Source organism: Apostichopus japonicus, chromosome 1 (assembly GCF_037975245.1).
Source record: "Apostichopus japonicus isolate 1M-3 chromosome 1, ASM3797524v1, whole genome shotgun sequence".
Classification (NCBI taxonomy): domain Eukaryota; kingdom Metazoa; phylum Echinodermata; class Holothuroidea; order Aspidochirotida; family Stichopodidae; genus Apostichopus; species Apostichopus japonicus.
The window spans coordinates 4,797,398-4,808,368 of NC_092561.1; the positions used below are offsets into that span (position 1 = coordinate 4,797,398).

The 10,971-nt window shown below is 36.4% G+C and overlaps 1 long non-coding RNA gene across 3 annotated transcripts; it reads right to left on the reverse strand.

Moving 5' to 3' along the window:
- Nucleotides 1-260: 260 nt before the first annotated feature.
- LOC139961987 (uncharacterized) lies at nt 261-8,860 on the reverse strand. 3 transcript variants are annotated; one of them, XR_011791131.1, is made up of 5 exons: nt 8,523-8,860; nt 4,082-5,047; nt 3,587-3,653; nt 2,466-2,634; nt 261-1,700 (listed from the first exon to the last, which is right to left on the reverse strand). It is a non-coding gene; the product is annotated as an uncharacterized lncRNA (long non-coding RNA). The 3 variants fall into 3 exon arrangements; XR_011791127.1 differs by having other exon boundaries at nt 8,444-8,860; XR_011791121.1 differs by having other exon boundaries at nt 8,530-8,856.
- Between the last annotated feature and the right edge of the window lie 2,111 nt (nt 8,861-10,971).

Sequence of the window (10,971 nt, forward strand, 5' to 3'; positions counted from 1 at the left end):
GGCCGTTATTTTACACTACATTCTATGTAAAATAGACAGTCTGAAATGCTTATTTACACAGTTTTTCTTGAAATACAGTATGTCTTTTTCTCTGTAAAATAACTGTATTGTGACTTTTAATTTACTGTTTCTTTTAGGTAAAGTCTAGTCTTTAATGTTATCTATAGTTTTTTTCCTTGCAATAAATAGGTCTTTGTCTGTAAAATTGGCTTTCAGATGGAATTACTATTATCAGTGAGATTATAAAATAAAAAAACAACTTATTGTTCTCTGAAACTTTTATTTACAACGTTAAAACTTGTTGAAACATATTTTTGAACGTCAAAACCTTAAAAGTAATATATAAGACTGAACATCATAAGGCAATCTCTTATTGATGGCTGGGTATTTGCTGGGTGCCCCAGCCTTTCTTTTGGAAAAGGTTTTGTTATACAGACGATACTTTCATTGTTTGGAAATATACTGATAAGTCTGTATGTGGCCATATTTGTCTCTTCGGCCACTTCAGGAAATCCTGGATCAGCCACTGAAAGTTTTCACAATTGACTGATCATAAAACACTAAGCTTTGACACCTGCTAGTTCCTTGCCCTTTCATTGCTCTACAACAAAGTTCACTCAAGGTCACTGTATTATGTAACCACAGAAACTTAGGTGTCTTCACTATTCTTCACTTAACTTTATTACAACTATGTTCATTTCATGTATTTTTAAATGTTCTAGCAGTATTAAATATATCGCTCATATACCATATTCACTTTAATGGGCATATCAATGTTCACAGAAAATTGATACCTGTAACTGTGGTAACTCCTCTATTGCTGATAAGGATTGTATACTTTTTCTAATTTTCGTGACCTTCTTTAGCCCTTAAAGTTCAAAGTGGAAGTTAAAGACAAGGATATGTTACAATAGGTAAAAATAAAGATTAACTAATCTGTTAACCAAAGATATTGTAAATCATCTGATCAAAAGATATATAAACAATGATTTGACCTTTGTACCCGTAAATGATTAAAAAAAGTTGTCCTTATATTCCTGTGCTTCTGCTTGAGTGGAAGGAGCAGTTTTATGAAAAGATTTCATGTTAAAATTTAGCATAGAGATTTTATATTTTGACAACAAAATATAATTTAGATATCAAGCTTATAGCATTAACAAAATGAACAGAATGACTTGACATCTGAAACTATTATGAATTCAAAACTTTTCTAACATTTGTGAACCTGCTTGGAAGAGTTTCAGAGTTTATGGAGTTATTGGAAAGGTGTCATAATAGCACCAAATAATAGTCTTTAAAAAGTTTGTCAACAAGTAAAACCTTGTAAATATCCACCAACAAAGTAAAACACAATAGTTTGAACTCTGTATAAATGTTTAACTGTTCATTTGTAAATGAGACTTCTCTGTAGCTGGAGAGTCTATGGTTCCAGTTAAGGAGGCTCAAGAGGCTCGCTAACATTTTCTCAACTAGGAACACCTTAAATCAACTAAGTGACCTAGATTTATAATTCAACGTTACCAAATTGTCAGACTAATGTGACGAATCATGGGAAGTGCCTGAAAAGCATTTAGACTGTCCAATCTGACTCAAATTCCTTCAGGTTTCCAACCAAAGCCAAAATTTTTGGGTTGACAGGATAGCTCTTCTTGGATTTGGGGGTCTTTCTTCCCTTTTCTGGATTCAATCCAACAAAGCAGCTGCAAAGAGGAGCAAAAATTAGAACTGTGAAATCATAAAGTTCAAATAAGTTAGCAATTATTAAACCATTTAACAATTAATTTCCTTTGGTCTCAAATTTACACTACAGTATGACATACATGATAGTAAGATATGGTCAAAATATGATGTGACACAACTCAGTTTCCAATTGTATGTGTGCTCACTGGTGTTGATAGAAGCAATTGAGCTGGATACCTGTCTTAATTTACAAGCCTTTGGAATTCAACAGTTTTCTAGGAAATCATGATCTGAAAAGAAGAGCTAATTTGTGAATCCTCTTTTAATTTCAATTTTGTTCAGTTTAAGCTGATACCCTATAGTTGTAACAAATTGTGAAGGTGTTCTCAGTAATTAACCAAACTCATACATTCCCACCCTTCTCCAAAATAATAAAACATGCCATTCAACTATTTACACTAACTTTCCATTGGTGAAAATTATGTAAAGGTCATCAATGTTTACAAAAGGTTACCAAAGCTGCTGTTATTCTTGGACCACAACAAATAGTACAAAATAAGTAAATCAGCTGTAACTGAGAACAGAGTATGGTTTATTTCAATGATCTGCCCAGGAGTTGAGTTAACTGCAATTTGTTGATTTTTTTCTATATTGGTACCTTTATGATCGGCTGATCTTTTGAAGGTGGCTAATAATATGCATACACTCTTACATTCCATGTCAAGGGAATGTCCACACAAAATAACAATGGTTAACTATTACTAGGGTACTTTCAGCCTACTCACCGCTGGATAAACTCCATTAAAGTTGCACCTTCAGATGGATACTCAATGTTTAAGATGAAAAACATTGCAAACAGCATGATCATTGCACTTTCAAAAGTTTGAATGTGGTCATTAACAATAACCATATCTACTGCCAACATAAACTTTCTTCCAGTGTACATGTTTGGACCTGCAAAAAATAAATATCAATTAGAACTATTAAGAGAATGTTCATTTAAAGTTAATGCCACTGCTATGACTACCACTACTTTACAGTTGCAGCGTGAATATACTCCAACTCGCGTGCACTAATGGGTCATTATTTTTTATTCAATATTATTTTTACCGGTATTCAAGGTTTGTTTCGGATGTATTTCGATATATTCGTTGATGGCAGATTTCAATATTGTCGGTGTGGATATGAAAGAAAAAACGGTTTATCTGATATATCGATTTACTGAGGCACCCTAGATCAGCAACACAAAAATGACATTGAAAATGTTGCAATGGTCAACCAAAATGTTTTTACCACATATGAAGTCAAAAATGGGCTATAGTTCTTGAGTTTCATGTTACATGCTGAGCATCAAATGCACACATGCATGCTGAATTGATGCTGTAACAGAGTTTTCCCAGTTAAATCTCAGATTGACCCATGACTTTGTCTTCCACAGGTGACAGTGCACTATGAGGTGTCATTGACACACTTGCCAACATATAACTTCCTAGGTTTCTCTAATCAAAGATTCTCAAATTTTGACCACTGTTGATTCAAGTGACCACACCTACATACCACATGAGATCTGTCCAAGATTCCCTTCTTGAGATATCATGTTTACAAAGTATTCACAGTTTCACCTCTGTTGACCCCAAATGATCTTTGACCTTTGCCAAAAACAATAGGCTTCTTGTACTCTATCGGGTACACCCACATGCCAACTATGAAATCTATCTAAGCTTCCTTTCATGAGAAATTGTGTTTACAAGGTAGGCATCAGTAAAATACATACACATGCACAAATACTCACCATCACAAATTTCAAAGGTTACAACTATCATCCAAACCAAAAAGGGGAAAAAGAGCAGTGTATATGTACTGGAGGAAATGCATATTAGAGCAAAATCCTCCAAATGCTTCTCACCTTGAATAATGATGCATGGGGATGTTGACTTCAGATCCTTAGTAATATTCTACACAGTACTGGTTTCCTGTACATAATGTAAATGTAGGAACATTAAAATTGTTTGGAATACTTATCTTATTATGTGGGACAAAACATTCAAGATGCCATCTGGGAAAACAGTAGTATCTTCCAAAGCATAACATAAAATAAATGAAACTGAGGGACAATATGCATCCCTGAAATCAAAATGATGACAATGGGGAAGATCTTAATCAACTGATGGCATATGATGTACTGAACTTTGGACTTCAGAGTCCCAATACACAACAATTACAACTGACCTACAAACAGTGACCATCGCAGAGGAAAATCGTTATAAAGTCAATCAACTTGACTAATACATCTACATAACTGTAAGTGTAAGAACAACAAACCAGAGAAAAACACAGACAAATAGTGCTATTCTGAGACTGTTCACAAGCTTAATGATTTATAAAGGTAGCTTCTTCTTACCTTTGCAAGGTAGAAAAGATCATCCCATTTATCTCCAAGGTGATTGCAGAGGAGGAGAATAAGTCCTGGAACATCAGGGGAATGATCACCACTTTCCTTCTTAGCACTCTCCCATCAGCTATTATATTTTGCACCTCCTTCTTCTTCTTTGCTGACACTTGCAGAAACTTCTGAATTCAACTGATTTCAGTTTGATGCCCACTAAGTCTTCAAAATGTCCCATCATCCCAACCTCCTCAAACAAGAAAGGATATTCATCAAGGAGAGCACATACAGGAACTTGCTGACTGTTTATCTTGGCACGGATGGTTGGAAATACATTTTTCATGAGGAAAACAAGCTCATTGTCATCCCATATGTTAAGTTCATGCATCACCTTTAAGTCATCTGTCTTTTTTCTCTGCGTGTCTCGATCCTCCCCTTCAGGTAGGTCCTCTGGTTGCCAGTTTTTGCAGCCATATGAGGTGCTGAGTTTACGCTCTTTGTTAGTGCTTCATTCTGTTCACCCTCTACAAACAGAGGGTAACCAACATTTAGGTGAAATTTGCCTCTATTGAGATTGCTCATACGGTTTTCCAACTGTGTAAGAAGGGATGCATATCCACTACCAACAACAAGTCCTTCAATGTCATCTTTAAAGGGTTCTGGAAACTCACGAACGATCTTCTGTGCAATAATAGAAAGGTGCTTTCGTCCTGGACTTGACTCAACTTTCATTATATATGTCATTGCATAATATTCTGATCATTTCACGCCGTTCTTTGGGAGTGGGTCTCTGTTTCTTCTGGAGTGATTTTGTGAGGCTTTTAGGCATTTTATCCCAATCAACTTTAAATGACTCTGCCCAATCTGCAATTACCGCTGCTGGACTTGATCCTGCTGAACTGGGCACCCAGCTGCATCCTGGTGAACTGGCCACAGAGTCGGGTTCAGATGATTGTGAAGATTCTGATCCAAGCAACTTTTCTTTAAGAATGAAAATATGTCACATCAATGAAAGTAGATGATATGAAATGAATAAACAACCTTGATAAATTATTTCCTGATAACAGACATATATTGCATTAAGGTACTAGTTTTTTGGACACTCACAGAACATCAGCATTTACACAATAAACAGGGGCAGCACTCAAGCTCTCAATCTATCGAATCAAGCATATCTTCAATTGGCAACAGGGGCATTCTCTGACACGTCTGTTTCGGTTAAGCCGCTGCTTGTTTGTTGATGTAGGCAATGGCTTTGTACACATGTACACACCGTACCGTATGCCATATGGACCTTGTGCATAAGCATCGGACAAGGCGTGCTTCATAGTTTGTTAAGTTGTCGAGGTGTATTCTTATACTGTATGGAAAGCAAGCCATTGCCACAGTTCTCTGCATCTTTCAATCAGTATAGCCAAAGTGTGAAATTATTGGGGCAATTTTTGTTGATTATTGGTATACAAGTGTTTTTGGGGCAAAGTAACACTCATACATATCAAATTGTTGCGTCAATGGCATTATTTGGTCACTGCAGACATTTTCGTAGTGCCCGCTTATTTGGACCCCAAAGTGGGGGCCAAGTATGATCCCAGAGTAGAGGTACTGTACCCCATACTAACCCATAGTGGTTGTTTTTCAAGGTGACCTTTAGCCTTGTCATACTCTCATATGAACTTCAACATACTCTACAAACAACATAGAACGTACGTTCTATGTTTAATTTGAATTGAAAAGAAGGGTTTCCTCTTTTCTTGTTGATAAATATTTTAGTTTGGGTATGTGGTGTATCATTTCATTAGTTTGACCTAGTGTTTTCTATTTGCTCACTACTTGAAAACTGCTTTAAAAAAAATTCAAATCTAATGTATAATACTAATAATTAACCCAGAAAATTTTCTTTAGAGAATTACAAAAATGCTAATGATGTACTATGAGACCAGTTTCCTTATTCAATTTGTGGTACCAGCAACTGTCTTAGACAATAAGAGAAACTTCTGTGTATCACATGTACTTACTATTTAGAAATTTTTCCATCTCCTCTTGTAACTTACTTCTTAACCTCCCCTTTCACCTCTCCATTCCTCAAAAAAACCACCTAAGCGGTTACCTGATAAATTTACAAATGCAGGTTTATTGTTTGCATCGCATCCTTGAAATTTAAACTGTACCAACATTATATTCAAATCTGCATATGTGAACCAATGTTTTTGTTTAATCCAGTATTGAATAAACATGGCTACATCGTAATCAACAACTCCTTCAAACAAGTCATGTCCCAGGCATGGTGGCAAACCAGGTGCACACACATGAAAATACCTCAAAGAATTAAAACATGAATTAAATTTAATTCCTTGATGATGATTTTCTTCATGATCTTCAAGGTGTGCAATGCAAGAATCATACTCCTCCTTGGTTCTAGGCTTCCCAACAGCATATGGTGCATTACATTTGAAGTCATGTGAAGTTATTAAACAGTAGCGGCACATGTTAGTTCCTGAAAAACTCTCAATGAAACCCCCAATACAATGGGAACCTAAATTATCCCCTAATATACAAGACAGCGCACCTTTCCAGACCACCCCGTCACTTGTTTCTATTCCAACTTCCTCTAATGTTTTCAAATCATTTATCACTCTCTCAAAAACCTTCTGCTGCCCAAAGACCTTAAAATCAACTTCTTTACAAAAAACACAAGCTGCATTGCATCAACAACAGATCTGTACTCAGGTTGGGTGTTTCCAAGTGTAAAGTACATTGCTAGTATTTTGTGTTTTATTCTTGCCGACCCAAGTGGGTTTACAATTTCAAATGAGTCTTCATAGAGAATGATGGACAAGGATCTTTCACAACTTTGAAACAAACTATTTTTTTTTAAAAACTGTACCATCCACTATGTCAGTAAGAACAGATGAGTCTTCACTGTGATGCCTACTTTGACATTGTCCCAACACAAAATCATCCGAAAGGAGCAATTGAATGCTCTCCTTGATTGGAATGTAATGATAGTAATGCATTTTTTGTGCTGAATCTCTCCCTAGTGATATTGCAATTGGAGCAACAAACTTGAATGCTGATTTATAGTAAATTACTCTTTTCTACAGTGCTGCGTTCTGAGTTTTCCTTTACAACTACTGTATCAATAGCAATCCATGCATCTATCTCATTCATATAATCGGCTACACATTTGATACGTTCTTCTGCTAAACCCTCATCTCTCAATTTTTGACATAAACTGTGAATAGTTTGAAGCTCCTCAACAATCATTTGAATTGTTTGTGATGGAACAAGTTGTTTTGCCTGAAGTTTCAGAAGAAACAAGGCAAAATTTTGTTGGAATTGAAGCCTAGACTGACCTGTTTCTTGCACCCTACCTTGGCAATTGTTACTGTTTTCGAAATCACAGCTTATGTCATTTTCAATGACAAATCTATCAGTCTCTGTAGACACATCAAAGCAGTTAGTGTCTAGAGGTATATCTTGATCCAAAGAGCAATGATCACGAGTAGAAAGTTTGTATTTATCCAAAATGTTTACAGCTCCCCAGTTTCTGTGACAACGTGACAAATGTGCTGTAAATGAACTGGTTTTTGAAAAATCTCTTTTGCACTTCTTATATGGTCAAGATACAACTTGTTCTTTTCTTATATGTGCTTTTAAGTGTGCCAAATATGAGGACAGATCTGTGAGTTCTTTTTGACAGATTTCATACATACAAATCAATGACAGGTTAACTGACTGAAGTTTTGCTGCAACTGCTGTTTGCTTTTGAAGATGGCGGTGATACCTAGTCACATGAATCTTCATTGCAGCAAAAGTTGATAGGGTATAGCCACAATTAACAAAACAACATGGAAATCTCACTCGAGGTATATTCCTATGGGAACTCACATGATCAACATAGCCACGGATAGTAGCTGTTAGTGTATTGCATATTTTACAGGTGTACATTTCTGCCCTGCTTCACTATTGATTGGAGCTTATCAAAACTGATAATTTGAAAGAGACATGAATTATGCCTTTTCAAATTCAGCCATGTTCTAAAAGTCTAATTAACCTTGGCTAATCTAAAGACTGCATATTACATGCCACATGAGAGCCAATATCATCCATGTATGTAGGCTACCAGCACCAATTAACTTACAAGTTACAATGTACCCACCCTTAAATCATATTAACCTAAACAACATGAAGCAAGGCTAAGCTTCACACGCACATATCAAAATGCACGGTAGGGTGACGATAGGTAGTCTAATACAGCGCCAGTGTTACTATAGTGATAGTCTAACTCTTAATTATCGTTCGTCTGGTCTACGTTATAGGCAAACTAACGGTAGTACTAGGCTAGGCCCTACGGTAAGAACTAAAATATAAACTAACCTTTTGTTATGACAGGCTTTCAAAGTTGTTTTGTTGATTATAATAATGCAAATGTGGCATATGGTTAAAATAAATTTACCACTCACGTCTGACGAAGTACTCAATGAAGTCCTGTTCTGGTGTGGAAATGTGCGTAGCCTACTGGACAGCAACGGCAGTTGTTTTCCTCTCGTGTCGACGTACTTTGAAGCGCTGTAGTATTGTATTGTGCAATCTATACACTTCATACGTACGTTAATGCGAGATGCGATCAATCATAATGTACAGAACAGCACAGCATGTACTGGACGTTCTGACATCGCGCGCCAACTTGGGTCATGTGACTGCATGCTGGACTGTAGCCAAGTTTTCCGGGAAAGCCAACGGCAGCCGCCCAGAATGTATCAAAAGAATTCCCGCCTGTGCGCGAGACGTCATAGCTGTTACAGACACGTTGACGCCAATAATCGAGCTAGACCGGCTGGGTCGAATGGGAGGAGGGGTTGAAGGGGGGGGGGCGGTTCAGATGAATGAAATGACATTTGCTGTACTAGACATATTGAACAACATTTTGATACGTTCGGTGACCCATTTAGCTATAAATAGCTGCATGTGTGTGACCCAGTGATCGTACATTGAGCACACGGAATTGTCATCGGTTCATGTTTTACTGACAATACAAGTTAACATAAAACAACAATAAATTAGACTACATCTTGAAGGCTGGGCATTGTATTCTTGGCAGCTCACAGCAGTAATTGTTTTGATAGGATTTCGGAAGTTGTATACTCCTTAAACAAACGGTAAACCAATTGGAACAGTACCATCTATTGTAAAATTATGTTTTCATTAGTTAACACGTTAGGCATTTACAAATAATTCGTTTCTAAAACTCTAAATGGTTAGATTTCACATATTTGACCTACAGACCCTTCAAAGTTACCTTTCACATTGGTTTCGTTCGCTGGACAATTAAGGGTCATTGATGAGCCTCACGGGGGTGGGGGTTGTTGCTCAAATGTAACACTAAGGCAGAAAACGACTGTAGGGACAAAGTTAACTGGTAATTGTGGGTTGGATCATGGAGCTATCGGTAATAGCTTCATGGTTGGATTTCATTCTTTTCTTTGCCAAACGGTAATGTTACTGCACAATGGATTTTGTTGTAGCCTATACCATTGTATATTGGTAACGTGTTCCACCTTCAAGTATATTTTCGTATAACACTCTTCAAATTCCAATTTACATGCATTAGATTGCAAAAAAAAAAAAAAAACTAATTCTGTAAAGTACATGACACATATAACGTCTGTAAAAATCACATAAGTTTACATGTAAATATAAAAAACTGACATATTCTGGAAAATTTTACAGAATTATCCTGTAAATTTTCATTGGAGGAAAAAATACTACAATTTTTGTAAACCACTTGCTGTAACATAAAACGTCTGTAAAAATCACAGATTTTACATGTAAATATTAAAAACTGACATATTCTGGAAAATTTTACAGGATTTTCCTGTAAATTTTCTTTGGAGGGAAAAATACTACAATTTTGTGTAAACCACTTGCTGTACAGAAAACGTCTGTTAAAATAACAGACGTTTACATGTAAATATAGAAAACCGGCTTTTTCTGTAAAAATCGACAGGAATTAACTGTAAATTTACAGAAATTTTTAACAGTGTATCTGTATATAGTCAGCACTTTAAAGTTGTTCCGTATATGAATGCAACAAATTGTAATATTGCGACGAGCCCGGCTCCTCCGATAGTGATACTTTATCGGGACTCGCGATAGAAAGGTACTGGGATATCTTGATGCCGTATTTATGCTTCTTCAGGAGATGTGTCGAACGGGCGAAAACAATGAGTTCACAGAAAAACAATTTGACGAGATAGGATTTGATTAATGATTCGGTATAATTTCTTCTCTGTCGATTCTCTTACAAATAAAACTAAATTACAATGATTTGACTTGACTTGACTCCGTCAATTACGCAATTAGAGGCAGTGATGAACTTTCGGCGGAGTGATAAATTTGCTGACCAAGTCATAAATTTGCTGACAGAGTGATAAATTTCTGACCTCCTTTTTCTTTTAAACCTTACTTCCATAAAAATCCCTCTGCGCACAATCAGTAGGCAGCCAATGACCTGACCATCCTGTATTAACCTAACGATATAAAAATAAGTGCACTGGCACTGATCTGCCCTGATTGGTTGGGAGTTTGGAAGTCCATCCCCTTTTCTATGGAAACTTCCATACCACGTGAGAGAACCTTCTCGAATGTTCCACAGACATAATGGAATCTATTTTGGGAAAAGGCCCTGTACCAAGATTCAATAAGATAGTTAAAAACTTCTCGTGGGAAAACTGAATCCATGACCTAGATAAATACATAAGAGGCCCGTAAGGTGTCTCGATGGAGTGTTTCGGTAACATCAAAGAGATGGTATTACTATTTCATAACATCCCCCTCAATCTTTTAAAATTTTTGGATACTCCAAAATTTTAACATCATACTGCTTTAACTTATCAATATCTCAA